At 43.1% G+C, this 17,401-nt stretch overlaps 1 pseudogene; it reads left to right on the top strand.

Moving 5' to 3' along the window:
- Positions 1 to 9,469: 9,469 nt before the first annotated feature.
- Positions 9,470 to 14,858, top strand: LOC136454986 (uncharacterized; annotated as a pseudogene).
- The last annotated feature ends 2,543 nt before the right edge of the window (positions 14,859 to 17,401 follow it).

Genomic DNA, 17,401 nt, shown 5'->3' with positions numbered 1-17,401 from the left:
GGGCGCTCTCTTCTCCGCCGACACTTTCAAGCTGCCCCACCGATGTCGGCCCGCGCCACTTCCCCTCACCCGCGTGCCCCATCTCCGCCCCCGCGCGCCTGCTCCTTCCCCGCACCCGCGCGCCTGCTCCTCCCCGCCCTAGAGTTTCTGACCCCGCCGCCGACGCCCGCCCGCTCCCCGGTGGTTGTCCCCCACCGACCGGCCGCCCTAGGACAACCCGTGCGGGGAGTTTCCCCTATGCAGGTCGCCCGCCCCAGAACCTGCTACAGCTCTGTTTCGCGCGGTGGTTGACGGCCGTCTTCAACTTGTGCGCGTCATCGGCACCTCGTCTCCAGCCTCCACTAGTACCCGCCACATCTCGATCTGCTGGAGGAGCTGAGCCCACCGGTGACGAAGGTATGCTGCGTGCTAGTTATGATGATGATATTTGTAATGTTGCGGGTGGTGGCTGTCTCCTAGACTATCCCTGATCTGTGCATTTTGACTATCCACTAGATTATCGCTGAATTATTCTAGCATACTGCTTGAGTACAGAATTATTTCTTTAATAATCTATTCTGACTTCCTGGATTATATACTATAGTAAAACTTAATTATTTGTTTTTTATCAACAAGTACACATGTTATTTCTTATTTGCTGTATGACATAATATGATTTGTGGTAGGTTCTTGCATTGTTCTAGCATGCTGGCTTGACTGTATTTTTTTTATGAAAACTTGTGCTACTTGCTGGACTATGATAGTAAAGTTGTATTACTTGCTGGACTATGATACTTGCTTGACTATATTAGTTGACAATTTCGATTTAGGTGATTGTCCTCCACACCTAGCATGTCAAAGTTCTATGTTTTGTGTTTGGTTTTGATTGGGCTCCATGGCACTTACACTGCATACTTTCAACTGTCTTGATGCTTACTACTTTTAGTACATACCACTCTGTAACTATGAGGGATAAATCCTTTGCTCCTCTCTATCCCTCATTTCAAACTTTGTGCTCGGATATGGCAGGGATTGAGACCCTGTCATCCATATTACAACAGTTTCGCTTCAACGATTTAAATATGCAAGTCTTTTTAGTGGCATTTGCAGTTCATATTAAGGTCAGACTTGAAGAGTTCACAAAATAGTATATTACATTAGCTTCACTCCGACATAAACACTTATATTTGAACTGTGCAACAAGTAGAAATGTAAAAGCTTAAACACTTATATTTGAACGGTGCAAATTAATAGTCAATCCTTTTGTGTGCTCAAGGTGAAATAAGCACTGGAACTGAAATTATGTTTGTGATACTAACAGACTCAATCTTCTATTCTTCATAGTAATGTAATAACAACAATGGCTGCTTTTAATAAGTTATAAACAAACTTAATGGATCACTGGCACATTATAGAAAAATAGCATTAGATTAAGAAGTCATATGTTGCTGTATCTCGGCCTAAAGCTCCAAGCTAACTACTGTTAGTCGACTAAACAATTCTTGGTAAACTACCCTAGCTATGTACCAGCAGGTTGCCAGTAGTAAGTTACATGAATAAGATATCTCCATCAGTCCTTCTATGTTACCACTCTTTCTCTGTCTTTTTTGTTCTTTTTCATGGCTGTTTCTTGATGCAACATCAACACTTCTTGGTAGACTTGCAACTTCTTCCTCCAGTTGGCTGCACACTTGCATCAGCTTCTTCTTGTATTATACATGCACTGTATTTGCTTTGATACTATTGTCTATACTCTTACTCTTACTCTTACTCTTACTCGTACTACTCTCTATACTACTCTACTACTACAAAGTTAACTTGATATGTGCCTACTACTTCTCTTACTACTACATAACTACTGCCACTGCTCTATACTACTACTACTCTGTACTACTTAACTGCTGCTGATACTCTATACTACTACTTAACTAATACTTAAGTTGTCCTTGCTACTACATTATACTCTTACTCTTACTACTACTTCACTACTCTTACACTACTACTCTTACTACTACTCCACTGCTCTTACTACTCCTCCTCTTACTACTCCTGGGCATGCTTAAGAAGTCATATGTTGCTGTATCTCAGTGCATCCTCCCTGTCTAATTAGCACTATTTCCTAATGGTATATGTGGACTGATTAGTAGCTTTGATGAGAACTTGGGTTATTAATTGAGACCTAAGACACTTTGCAATGATGTTTCTATACATTCTTAATAGTATTATTTCCCATCTGTGAATTGTTGGTACTCGTTTCCTGCCATTTGCAATAGCTCATTAGCTCATTAAACCTAGCTGTTCTTTCATTGTATGCTTGCAGCCTTGCACTTGTTTGTTTAATTAGTGGGACTTCGATTCATCTAATTTCATTTTTTGGGAATAAATATCTGCTGAGTAGAAATAATCCTTGCATTTATATTATTCTTCTTACATTGTCATTTGTACGCTTGCAGCCTTGCACTTGTTTGTTTATATTATTGTGGCCGGTGGCTACTAATCTTCTCTGTACTTGCTGTCTTCTCTGTACTCCTCTTCTACTACTACTCTCCTCTACTCCACTCTACTCCTCTCCTCTCCTAAGCAGCTGTTACTTTTTTTTGCTACTTCTACTACTTTCCTACTACTACTGTCTACTACTTCTGATTGTCCGATCTACTTATCAGGTTCGGAAGATATTAAGCATATGATGTTCTTACATTGTCATGTTGCTTTTTCTGGGAAGCAGCACCTGTTTTTTTTTTGCCAAATCTCCCCTCTCCTCTATTTGTTGCCACATTTCCTATCCACTATGTTTTGGAAGCAGCACCTGCTTTTTTTTGCCAAATCTCCCCTCTTCTCTCCTCTCCTTTGTTTTGCCGATGATGAAATCGTCCAAGTCCATACATTATATGGAATATGAGCTGATGATCAAGAACTTGTGAGGAACTTGGCATCATTAGCAGCCGCCCCTATATTACCTTCTCCTCTCTTCTCTGTTATGATGCCTTGATGCTCCAAGTTCAAGATCAGATGATGTTTGACATGTTTTTGAGGCCTCTACCACTGCTACTTCTCGTTTTTTATATATTATTGTTTTATAGGACTACTTTGGTTTATAGACCTTTTTGATTTCTTATACCTTCTTGCGTACCTAAAGCACACTTTCTTGCATCTATTAGAACAAAGCTTGAAATAATGTCGTGGACACCAGACAGTGCAGCTCGATGCCCCAAGCATGATGAGCAGCCAACCCTTGAGGAGCAAGCACTAGAGGACCAGCTTACTCAGGAATAGTTCAATAAGGAGGTACAAAATGATCTAGAAGTGATGCTTACTCAAGAGTAGTGTGACGAGGAGGAAGGCCCCGAAGGAGAGGCTGCTGAAGGCGAAGAAGAAGAGGATGATGCTGATGATGACTCAGAAGAGGGATATGTAAGTCCTGAGGATCCTTTCCCACATAAAGCCAGAAGGAGGCCAATAGAGGAAGATTTGGATAAGGACTTTGACCCGAACGAGGAGGTAGGGAAAAAGCCTTAGCTTGTAAATTTTGCTAAAGCTTTGGCTGTGTTACCTCTGCTAACACTTTGACCTATCGTATATATAGATCTCTCCTGAAACTCGGAAAAGACGACGTCGACGTCCGCGACATCTCGTTGGACAAGACGGAGTAGAGGAAAGAAGAGCAGAGGAAACAGCCACAGAGACAGATCACGATGCCTCTGCTCCACAACCTGAAGACACAACCACGACTACCAAGCCTAAGAGGAAACAAGGGGATAGAAAAGGAAATCTATATCCAGATAAGGCATGCTATGTGATAACGGAGGTCGGGCCAGCAGGGGAGGTCCTTGAGTCGAAGGAATTAAGAGGACGATTCCGTAATACGATCGGGGCCCTAGTAAGAGATAAATTGAACCCAGCAATCCCTAACTGGAAAGAGGTACCAGAGAACAAAAAGAATGAACTATGGGATAGGCACCTGAGGGTCAATTTTAGATTTCTAGAGGGTAAACATGAACTGATAAAAAATGTTTTCAGAATGATGGGAGAGGTATTCCGACATTGGAGGTCGGAGCTCAACACGAAGTATATCCAAAAGGGGTTAACTCCCTTCAAAGAGTTCGGCAAAATAACTCCTAGTCAATGGGAGGAGCTCGTGGCTCAGAAGACTTCACCGGAGACATTGGAGCTCAGTGCCCGTAACACCGAGCTGGCGAAGAGGAACAAACACCACCATCATCTAGGCCCCGGTGGCTACTATGCCAAGGAAGAGCAGTTTAGGAAGATGGACGAAGAGGCCGCAGCTGCTGAGAATATCGATGTGATGAATCTGAAGGTACGCTCAAGGAACTAGATATATGCGAGGAGTATAAAATCATTCGACAGTAATCTTAAGTTTAATAAGCCAGAGACCCAAGAGGCGGTATCAAGGATACTGAAATATGCTAAAGACAAGGAGAAGGGCTCCTTCAATCCTTCCAGAGAGAGGGACGAGCTTAGCCTTGGCTTGGGAAACAAGGAGCACGCAGGCTGCACCAGGGGGCTAGAGAAAAGGACAACCTAGAAGCAAGGATTCGAAGAGAACAGGCACATGTACAAGAAACATGGCCGAGACCGAGAGACTAGTCTTGAGCTCTAAGTGAAGGCTCTAGTTGCGAAGGCGCTGAAGGAGCAAGGACTATCTACGGAGCCACGGATATTAGTGACGCCGCCGAGAGAACTAGCATTAGTTGGCAGCCCTCCAAAAGTTCCTAGCAGCCAAGGTTCCACTGCAGCCACAACCCCCGTCGATCGCATACGGGAACCAACTAGTTGCACCTTGGTGTTTCTCAGTGGCCGACAGAACACTGTGATGGAGGTAGCAACGGGTGTGGCATATCCTCCTGGTGGCTTACACCACAATAATAAGATACCACCAGACTACACTAGGGTCGAGGTGCATACCGTGAAGCCCGAGTTCATGCAGTGGAGGATAGACTACGCAACTCCTGAGGGGCTGGTGTTACTCGGAGACGTTATTGAGCAGTTCATCCTCTGGCACAAACGGGACATTATATTGACTGCTTCTTCGCCGCCTCCCCCTCTCCCAAATTTGGAGCAAGTTGTTGTGGTTGGGGAGATATTTTCACCGTCTCATGACCACCATGTACCTAAGATGCCACATTCTTCCCCATGTCCTAGCGAGCATGTGCCTGATGAGCTGCTACAACCTTCTCTAGCTCGTACCAAGCAAGTGCATGATGAGATGCCACAGTCTTCTCAACAAGCACATCCGATACATGAACAACGAGTGCCTCCTGAAGAAGGTGATGCACAAGAAGACGAGAACGTGCCTGAATGGGATCTTTGAAAGAAGATTCTAATCAACATAAGACCAATTTATGTTTCGATGAAAGACGTCTCGTCGGTGTCCAAGTGGTATTCACATGACCAGTTCAAGCCTGAGAACCAAGTTAAACAAGTCCCATCACGGGGTTCTAAGGAGGCCGTAACTAGCAAACTCCACCAAATTGCAAAGCAGTATCCAAATGTTGATGGCATCAAATAGTCAAAGGATTGCCCGAAAACATATGAAAGAGGCAAGCCCTTCATACCAAACCGGGACATGCAGCGCCTACCACTTGGAATGAGAAGGTTCCATAATTGGTACTTGCGTGTTCTCCCATCAAGCATAGATCTCGTACAAGCATGCTTCCCCACTGGCACATTTGGAAGCCCAGCTGGAAAAATTGTCTTTGACTTCAATGACATGCACACATGCTTTCACCTGGGAGAAATAGAGATAAATCTAATTCGCACGTGGTGCTTGTAAGTCCTTGTCCTTTCGATATGATATGAATGTAATATTTGAATTTTGTTGTAACTAACCAATGTCGTGATTTGTAGAATGCAAGTGCACATTGTTAAACAAATGCCAAGTCTGAAAGCCGGGTATGTAGACCCTCAAGCTATAGCCCAACCAAATTTTAATTACCCTAAACAGTGGACACTGGATGCCAAAGAGCTAGCTGCTGCAAAGACTCTTCAGGAGAAAGAGCGCATCCGTACGGCGAAACTAAAGGAAGAGTCCCTTAAGGTTGCGGCATACATTGCTTTGGCTTTCAAAAATCTACAACAACACTCTACTATATGGCTACCATACAACTTGGAGTAAGTTCAACTATATACTTAAAGCTTTGTTCGATATATTTTATTCGATACAAAAGAGCTTATCTAGTTCTATGATTAAATTCATACAACAACCACTGGATTTGTATAGCCGTCGATGTCGGGAGGAGCATGACATGGGTCTTTGATTCAATAGATAAGGACCCGGCGACATACAAAGACTTCATATCGATTCTCAAGATGTATACATATCGACAATTCTCATTAGCTTATATGTTTGTATACATACTTGTAACGTTCACTTATGGATACTAACAAGTTGTATTTGCTAAAATAATTCAAACAGTGCATTTAGGTTCTATGTCACTCATCATCACGGAAGGCATGATACAGCGAGGAAGGAAAAGCTGGCTATAAAAACACTATGTGCGGTAAGTATAACTTACTTCTTCAGTACTCCGTTACATGGCTGTCAAAAGCATTACCTAACATTTTCATATGCAAAACACACAGTGCCCCAAGCAGAGGCCTGGGAGTGTACATTGTGGATACTATATATGTTCTATGATGAGTAACACTAGTGCCTACAGGAGACACCCCTTAAGGGTAAGTTTGAACCTCTTCATCAGTAGTATAAAAAAACTTCGTATATGGTATGAAATACTAAACCGAAACTTGTTCTCATGTAGTGGAGAGAAGAGAAAGGAATGAAAAAGGACCCATACAAGGATGACCAACTCTTAGAGCTCATCGGCGACCTTTGCAACTTTATATTGGACCAGATTGTACACGTCAAAGGCGTCTACCATGACCGAGAGTCTGACTTGTAGAAATCCTCAGTACCAACACCTTCGTGAGACTGAAAGGCTAGCTCTAGGACGTTCATAACAATATTTATGAAATTTGTATATTAAATGATGAATTGTATATATCCTTACGAATTAGACTTGTAATTATAGTTTATATAATACTATTGTGCTTGTAGTCGCGTTCGGAACGTTGGTCGCGGGGCGTTCGGCAACGCGAACGCGGTTCGGAACGTTGGTCGTGGGGCGTTCGGCAACGCGAACGCTAGATGGAATACGCGGAAACAAACAATTCTGGTCGAATTTTAATTATAAATTTAATTTTTTTTGCAGAAAAACGTACTGTAGGGGTTTGGCTAGTCGTCCCTACCGAACCGTCTCTACAAATCATGTATTTGTAGGGGCGGTTCCCAGACCGCCCCTACAAATCGATTTGTAGCGGCGGTTGGTGATTGAGCCGCCCCTAAAAATCGATGTGTAGGGGCGGCTGGTATTACGAACCGCCCCTACAAATCGATTTGTAGGGGCAGTTCTAAATTGAACCGCCCCTACAAACAGGTATTATAGAGGCGGCTGGCACTACAGCCGCCCCTACAAATCGATTTTTAGAGGCGGCTCAATCACTAACCGCCCCTACAAATCGATTTGTAGGGGCGGTTCGTAATACCAGCCGCCCCTACACATCGATTTTTAGGGGCGGCTCAATCACTAACCGCCCCTACAAATCGATTTGTAGGGGCGGCCTGGGAACCGCCCCTACAAATACATGATTTGTAGAGACGGTTCGATAGGGACGGCTAGCCAAACCGTCTCTACAAAGGGTTACCAGCCGCCCCTAAAAATATTTTTTTTAGTAGTGTGTGAATAGTACCTCACTGATGGCTGCCCTTACGCACGCAGTGTAAATGAAACTCATAGATGCTTCCATGCATATACGACATACTCTATCGAACCAAACTCAAACCGGCTGGTGCCATTTAAATTTCATATTTATTTTCCCTTTTCTGTGCATTACTTTTGCAGTACTAGTGCTACTAGCACTAGCTAGCCAGTTATTCACAGGCTAAACTAAAACATGAATTATGGTGGTGCACATAAGTAGGCTTAGACTCTAGTTCCAGCAGCAGTTTCTGCGGATGAATCGAACCAAACATTTTAGAAGGGAAAGTCGTTTACCGGTGAAAATAGAGGAGCCAAAGCCATTTTTAGGTTGGAACTCGGAAGGAACTGCGATTCGTGGCTCCTCTTCTTCGAATGTGCATTTAAAGAGGAGCCATGCCAAAAAGTTCTAACTTTATAGTAAACATCACCATAATCTCGAGCTATTAACACACTCCAAAGAGGTCACCTAATGCTACACAACTTTTCCATCATGGTGCCAGCAGTGCACCACCGTGTGGCGACGCTAATTAATGTTTTTTTATAATAATAAATAACTTCCTAATAAATTAATGTTCCTATGTGTGAGTGTGACCGCGAGTCGAGTGTTAGTAAACTATTTCCTCTAAATATTACTAGCTTTGATTATTTCTTTTAAAAAATTATACTTTCACAACATGTCATAGTATCTAAAACAAAAAAAACTTATATATCATGAGTTTTTTTAAAAAAATGATGGCCAAGAATATAAATCTATACCTAATATTAAAGAGACAAAATTTCTCTTCACCCATTTTTTTTAGTCTGGCCCTTCCCTACTAACTAATTCTAAATGATCTGAATAAGAATTCTAATACAAATAGACTTATGTTTGATATTATCAAACATGCACGGCTTTTTGTCCTGAATAGCTCGAATAGGAATCCAAATCTAAACAGAAAAGGATAAAAATAGAAATGGGACAAATAATCCTAAGTAGCTTGAACAGGAATCTAAATTCAAATCTAAATAGAAAAAAGGATAAAAATAGAAATTGGGCAAATATAAATATAAATTAAGTGAAGCTATTTTTTTTATATCTCCACCATGAGACATGAGTTATCTTGGTCATTGTCCGTCCATCCCGCTTTCGTCTTCTCGGTTTTATTTGCGGCCCGTTTCACGTTCATTTCGACCAATTTATTTGCTTTCCAAAAAAACGTGCACATGAAAACTACTAGATTTCATTCTAATCTACAACTAACGCGAGTTCAAATGGTTGTCCTAGAGAACAGGTTCAAGTGGACTGGTCTACATCCGCATGCACCATCATGATCCAAACAAACTCAACGTCAAAGTTAATTATACCTGGGTTGAATTAAATTAATGGCATGTCCATCTGACTACAATCCATTTAGAACACTCGACCTTGTTTCCATCTATCCAAAAATAAATTAATCAATATTTTTATATTTATATTATCTAAATATATATTGGTACGTCACTCTCTCACATGTCTGTATAAGTTATAGCAGCACATGTACCGAGTGTTTGGATTGGGGGTCGGACCGGGATATCCTAGGTTGGACGTGGATGGCCTGCTGTTTGGTTTGTGGGTTGGGTGAAACTGGGTCCAACCCACTAGAGAATATGCTGCTAGATGTAGGTTGGCCTCATCCCTCCGAATCGAGGGGACCGCGCTGACCTAGTTGGACGCCGTCGCTCTCCGTCTCGCAGCCATGGGCGTTGCAGCCTCGCAGGACAGCGTTGTGGGGCTGGCACAGTGCAGGGGCCTACGCGGGGTGACACCGGCTGCCAGGGGAGGCGCCATGGCCGCCGAAGCAAGGCTAGGAGTCAGGGTGGGCGTTCGGTTCTCGGTTCGGTTCCCTCGGTTATTGATAAAATTCGGTTCCTATAAAATGGGAACTGATTGGTTCCAAAAAAAATTAGGAACCGAGCATTTCGGTTCTCGGTTATTTCGGTTCGGTTTCGGTTCTAACTGAACGAACCGAATTTTTTCAGAAGATCTCAAGACAACAATAAATATACGTATTCTAAGGCAAATTTATGCAACACTATATTTATTTTTAATAATAATAATGTATAAGAAAACAATAGCAATATAATAACACTAATATATAGCAGTTCAAATATAAAACACTACACAAAAACCAAACATAATCTTACAAAATACAAGTAAGTGCAGTATAATTTATGTAATTCGGTTCTTTCGGTTAATTCGGTTAACAGAGAGTAGGAACCGAATTTTCTTCGGTTATTTCAGTTCCTCAATATTAGGAATCAAATAAGGAACTGAATTTTTTGGTTTCGATTCTTTCGGTTTCGGTTCCGTTTCTTTCGGTTCGGTTTTTGGTTCTCGGTTAAACTTGCCCAGGGCTAGCTAGGAGGCAGTGGCCGCCATGGCCGTCGTGGCCAGCGCGGGGTGGCATGATGGGGCCTGTGTGGGGCAACGCTGGCTGTCGGGGCTAGGCGCCATGGCTGCCGAGGCGGGCTAGGCTGGAGCAAGGCAGGGAGGCGGTGGCCGCCGGTGCCTGTGCGGGGCGGGGCTTGGCGGGGAGGTGGTGGCTGCCGTGGCCGGTGCGTGACGGGGATGGGAGGCGGTGGCCACCGTGGTGGGCGGGAGGTGGCGGCCATGGGCGATGTGTATGAGCTCGGGCGTACGAACGAGCAGAGGAAGAAGAAATGGGGGGAAAAGAAATATAGAGAGGATAACAGATGGGCTCCACTAATGGTACTATTAACGGTGTCAAAGTGGCATCCATTTCATCCCTCTTGATCCTCGCAACCAAACAAAGAACTTATTCAAACCAACCCTCTAACCAAATATGAGATGGGTCCGACCCATCCCTGAAATCTAGGTTAGAGCAAACCTAACCCACTTGGTCCCCAAACGAAACACATGGGTAACTCACCATAATGTGGTGCCAAGTATACAATCCTAAAATAAACGTGAACATATAATGTGATCGTTAGATAATAAATCTTTAAATCTCTTGTGCTCATTTAAGTTAGAGTGGCTGACATACGTTGAGGAAACTGGCCCTGTTCGCTTGAACTACTTCAACAGTATTTTTCAACGAACGAATAGTGTTTTCCTCTCACAACAAATTAGCATAAGCTAAATTTTAGCGAAACGAACAGGGCCGGAGCGAATCCAGTTCCAAGATGAATCCTAACCCATGATGCGATTATTAATAAATCTCCAAACTAAAGTCGTCTAAATGACCGTGTACGCACGGATACGTTTACTAATATTTGACTTAAAAGCTAATACGACCTGTAAAAATACGGAGGGAGAAGTAATACACCGACAGTGTGGTGCAAGTGGGTTGCGCCTCTTGACGGTACGTTCTGCCGCTGAGGAACACGGAAGGACAGAAATGAACAAAATGCGTGCTCTGTATCGGGCAGGCAGCTAGCTCTACCACCAATTTACCCACCATACATTTGCATATCGTTTTTGTTCATTTCCATCCTCCTGAGTTTCGGACGATCAGCGAGCACAGTTACCACTGTAATATACGTATATTTGAAGAAATTAGAAATGTCACGGGATTGGCATATATACTTCACACATACTGGCTCCGCGTAGCGCGTACGTATGTCGAGGTTGCGGCTTGCGGGAGGGGAGCGCGCGGCAGCAAGCAGCATCCGCAGATGTATACGCGCGCTTCACGCACTCCCCTCCAAAAACGAGCGCCTGTTCGGCGGATCTGCGATCGATGCGCGCGCAACACGACGCTGTGGGCTCAACTCGATCATCAATGTTGGGCCAGCCCGGCCGGCAGCCGGCCAGCTGCTGCCTTGCATGCTTTTAAGTTCTAGGCAAATTTTGGGCTGGCACACTGGGGAAACGTTGTTTTGGCTGCGGCACACCGCCAACTGTGTTATTGGCTGAGACACATTGCGAATTCGGGTTCCTTTGTTGTAACACACCGCGCGCAGTAAACAATCATTTTCCCTGGTTTTGGACAGAGAACTTTTTGGAAATGACAATGGGTACCCCTGGGTCGACTTGACTTGCCTGGTTGACCTAGCTGCTCTTGCAATTCCCCATCCCTGGCCGCCATCAGTCTCACCGCCGCCACCAGTTTAGTCGTCGCCCTCCTCTCCGCACCCGCGCTCCCTCCTTGTCCACAATCGGCGCCACCTTCCTCTCCGTAGCTATGTGTCCATAGATCCAAGCAGAGTTGGACGAGATGGCACCAGAGAAACGTAGGAATCGCTTGGGACCGAGGAATGAATCGCCATCGAAGGGCCTAAATCTTGGTTGGGTTCCAGAAGGGTAAGCATTTTTGGCCATTTGATGTGCAAGTTGTTCAATTAACTATTTCAGTGTATCTCCATCAAGTGATTTGGTTCTATTTGGCGTTATCAATATGCGTTAAAGCCTCGGTCGATTTAGGGTTGATTTAGGGTTTCAATTATGAATCACTTTTCATTGTTCCCTACCATTTTTTTCATTTGTTTTAGGATGGATAGTAGTTCGGCGTGTAGAATTGCTGCGCGCGTTCCAAATTATGTCGAGGTTTGCGATGATGGTAGTCATGTAGTGCACCCAGATTCAAATCTTGAGCTTGTTGTTGATCGTGATTCAACCAACTTGATGGACCTAAAAGATGAAATAGCAAAGGGAGTGAAGTATGGTTCGAATCAAGGAATATCAGTTTGCTATTGGAACAGGACTGTGTCTGCTTTCACCAATGTAACTTCTGATGCCAGCTTGATGGATGCAATGGACCTGTATTGGGAGATGAGGAGGTTGCCTTTGTTTGTGGCAGTTTATGACACAGTGACAGTTGAGCACAGCCAAAGTGTATCTGTTGAACCTTCTACACATCATGTCGGCAGTGCTAGTGTTGCCACAGAGCTCCTCCCTCTGGCTTTGATTGAGTATGTTGCTGAGGATAAGACAGAAGATGTCGTAGCTAACAATGCAGATACAGGGACTACCAAAACCAAGGCTAAGTCTAAGAGAGGTAAGGGAAGGAAAAGAGATCTCTCAGATGATGAGGAACCATGAGATGAGGATGAGGTAGAATATGTGGGTCTAAATGATGAGCATTTGTATTTATCTGATGTTGAAGAACAGCTAGAACATGAGGGGCAATCAACTGATGGTGACTGTAGTGAGTTGGATGACCTTTTTGTTGATGATGAAGCTGGATGTGAGATTGTTGAACATGTGACTGACCTGGAGAACCCAACCATTGCTCATGGTGTCACATTTGAAGATGGAGATACTTTTAAGAGGGCAATTAGGCAGTTTGCTATTCTTAATGAGTTTGAAATTGATGCACATTATAGTGAGGCTAAAAGGTACAGAGGGTTCTGCAAGGGCAGAAGTAGCAAAAAGAAGTGTAGGTGGAGGATTCATGCTTCTGAGCTGCAGGATGGCAAGACATGGCAAGTCACCATACCTGCTTTTAACTATGTAATTTATAGTTATATGTGGTGTATTGTTTGTTTTATGCCCTTGTAAGCTGATTTAGCCCTTCTTTTTTGTTGCAGATAAAAAAGCTCCATGCTAAGCATAACTGTGCTAGCACTTCCAAGCTTGACCAGAACTGCATGACTATCAACAAATGGGTCAGAGACAGAGTCATTGACATTCTTAGGGATCAACCAAATACCAGAGCTACAGAACTAAAGAAAGATCTGGAGAAGAAGTTCAAGATCATGCTATCTTACTATGTGGTTTGGGATGGGAGAAGGTTGGCTCTAGAGCAAATAATGGGAAAGTGGAATGACAATTTTGCTGATGCTTTTAGTTTCAAAGCAGAGGTAGAGAGGACCAACCCTAGAAGCATAGTGGAGATAGAGTATGCCCCTGTTGGTAAAAACATGAGGTTTACTAGGATGTTTATTGCATTGAAGGCTTGTGTAGATGGGTTTCTCAATGGCTGCAGGCCATTTTTAGGTGTTGACTCCACTGTTTTGACGGGAAGGTGGAGGGGTCAATTGGCATCAGCTTCAGCAGTTGATGGTCATGGCTGGCTATTTCCAGTTGCATATGGGGTGTTTGAGTCAGAGTCCGCAGATAGCTGGAAGTGGTTTTTTGAAAAGCTTCAGACTGCAATAGGCTCACCTCCTGGACTTGTGATATCCACAGATGCAGGCAAGGGTATAGATAGTGCAGTTACAGCTGTGTTTTCAAATGGAGTGGAACATAGAGAGTGTATGAGGCATCTAGTGAAGAACTTTCAGAAGAGGTATAGAGGGGCTATTTTCAAGAAACACCTTTGGCCTGCATGTAGAGCTTTTAACAAGAAGCACTATGAGCATCACTACAAGACCATGCAGAAAGCTTCTCCAAATGCAATAAAATGGATAGAGGAGAACCATAAACATTTGTGGAACAGGTGGAGATTCTCACCGGATAGCAAGTGTGACTATGTCACAAACAATATTGCAGAGACATTTAATAGTTGGATCAGAAAGGAGAAAGCACAACCAGTCATCCCACTGATGGACAGGATAAGGCAGATGATCATGGAGAAGCATGACCTTAGAAGAAGGTTATCCAACAAGATGATAGACAAGATCCTTCCTCATGTAACTAAAGATCTGAATGCAAAAAGTAGAAACCTGAACTATGTCATTCATAGAGGACACAACAACACAACTGAGATTCAAGGCACAACTAAAGAGCTGAAGACCTAGAGACACACTATTGATCTAGATAACAGAACATGTAGTTGTAATAGGTGGCAGATCACTGGGCTCCCCTGCACTCATGCCCTTTGCTTCATTAACTCACTGAGAAACAAGAGTGCAGAGGACTATATTGATGACTACTACTCTGTTGATGTGTTCAAGAAGGCATATGCCGGAATTGTAATGCCTATGACGGATAGGAACCAATGGCCCAAGGTAGACATGGGTTTCAAACTGTGGCCACCAATCCTAAAGAGGGCAGCTGGCAGACCTAGAACAAGAAGGATAAATGGTGCAGAAGAAGGAGGGAGAACCAGTGGAATGAGACAGTGCAAGAGATGTGGACAATTTGGTCACATGATGAAGACTTGCAATGAGACAGTGTATGACAGTGATGCTGTGACAGAACCGCCCAATTTATACAAGATCAAGTACGGTTGTCCCCGCTAACACGTTGACACACCCATACTTTCACTCATATAAACCCGGTAGTCCGCCGAGTGTCCCGAAAGACCTCGGTAAATCAACATCACAACCAAGATCGCGTGATTAAGCAAATACACATCACATACATCGAGTTGCAGCGGAAATAATATTACAAAGGGGTTAACAAATAATAGTACAAGTTTGGGTTTCAAAACCGCTTAGTGAAAACAACATAGCTTTCAATGATTACATTAATATAAGTTCCAAATATAGTGCTAGCATAAGTGACATCATCCGACAAAAGCATATAGATGAGAAGTAAGTATAGAATCACCGAGCCCACCGGTGGTTAGCCACCATCATCAACAGGTCGAGAACATCACCTGCAACAAGGTGGGATAAACCCTGAGTACTTGAATGTACTCAGCCAGACTTACCCGTCGAAAACCAAAACAAATGACACCAAGGATCATGCAAGGCTTTCTTTAGTGGGCTAGCTGACTTATTTGCGAAAAGCATAAGCTATCATGAAGAAACCAATTTAAGTACTTTGCATCATCTTTATTATGACCTATCCATCTAGGTAAGCACCTGTACTATAGCAATCACTTGATTAACCAATAGCATCCAGTTACCAATTTAAATTTAGCATATCCCATACCATCCAGATAACCATCATTGTTCCATAATAATTACTACGATGAAGTAACTCGAGTCAAGTGCTCACTATCCAGGAGCGATGGCGATTCGAATCGATTCCTAACCAGCTGGTGATTTATTCCTTACACAAACCTCACTCACCCGCTAAAGTGAGATATTGATCACCGAGTCAACTTTCCAGGAATCTCGAGTTTGCCAGGAACCACATGTACCCGGGGGCCGACCGACTGCACTTTGGTCTTATCATCTCGCCCCCGTGTCCTACCACACCTGCTCCGGCACAGTGCGCTGCGGGCAATCTACTCGGCCCGAAAAATCTCCCAGCTTCGCGGTCGGAAGGTACTTTATCCGGCCAGCTAAATGTAAGGCATGCGTTCAACATGACTCGAGGCCCAACAACGATCGGTCCTTAATCGACACAGACGGAAACTAACAGCACCCCAGAACCCTGTCTGGTTGCCTCCAACTTTTTCCGTCCGGTCTCCAATTATCCATCACATATGGTTAATTCCAGGATATCATTCTTTCTATAGCTAAATTCTCCCAGTAACCACCTATAATGTAGGTGACCGGATATCACCGATCGCTACCGGTCTAAGCAAGGCTAAGCAATTATTCGATCCTGACCTAACAGGGTAACAAGGTAGTAAGGTAGGCAAGGATAGTAATAAATGCATCAACGGTTTCAATCAACTCCTACAACTTAATGCAACAATATGTATAAACTCATATATATAGAAAGAATTGCTTTTATAAAGTAGGAGACTTATAATGCTCCGGGGCTTGCCTGGGATCCGACACAAGTCAGTTCAGTTAGCTTGCACCGTCCTGGTGACATCACAGGTCCTAACACTTGCTTAGTCCTTCCATCTTCGGGATAGATCCATCAAACACCGTCTTCGGGTTTGGCTCCAACATCATGTCCTTCACGTGGTTCATCTAGCGTACCTAGATGAGATGCAATATGCAAGTGCATAAATATGAAGAATAGTACCATGAGACACATCACAAAATAGCAAGCAAGACAAGCATAGTTTACACTAACACACTTAAGTACTTTGCGATGCTTAACTTAAACATCACATAATCTATCATGCTAAGATGGCAAAGAAGACGACAACACCAATCATGACACAAGTTTCCCAAGATCTCAAGTGCTCTAACTCAGTCATCATTCAAGGCATACGTCACACTTAATAATATACAAGCAAGCACTATAATTGGAATCTACCAATTTCTGGACATGCAAACAGCAGCTACAAGATTTAGCTATAACTGGAGTTACACAAATCCAAATGACTTGCAAGAAGACATTCTGGAAATCTTATGAAATTGTTTACAATTCATATTTAAACCTATCAGCATGATTCCAAAGTTAACAAGGTTAAACAGGCACATTTATCAAGGCTGGTCCAGAAATTCCAGAAAGCTACAATTTCTGAAGACCAACTTAGAACAGTCATAACTCACAAACTACTTGGCCACATGCCATGAAAATTTAACACAAGCTAGTTAGGTGAGTTATCTACATCTTTCTTATTATCATCTTAAGATTATTCTACAGTTAGAAGGGTCAATTAATCCAATAATTGCATCTCTGTCCAAAACATAGACAGAAACTGACATGCCACTTTAAACAGCTATAAATGGAGTTATACCTATCCAATAAATGTGGTTCTAGACTTTTTAGAAAGCTTATCAAATTCTAAACAACTTTGTTGTAAACACCTAAAGCAAATTCTACTATTAAGAAGGCCCCACAATACCAACAAGGTAACCCTGTCAGAGTTTGGGCAGAAACAACCACTGATATTTAAGCAAGTATAACTCAAGATCTACTTAACCAAAAATCATGATATTGAGCTTTTTGAAAAGCTTAATAAAAGTACTACAACTCATGTATTATC

Source organism: Miscanthus floridulus, chromosome 5 (genome assembly GCF_019320115.1).
Source record: "Miscanthus floridulus cultivar M001 chromosome 5, ASM1932011v1, whole genome shotgun sequence".
Taxonomy (NCBI): Eukaryota; Viridiplantae; Streptophyta; class Magnoliopsida; order Poales; family Poaceae; genus Miscanthus; species Miscanthus floridulus.
Note: the sequence above shows the minus strand (reverse complement) of the source record. Positions and strands in the feature narration are given on the sequence as shown.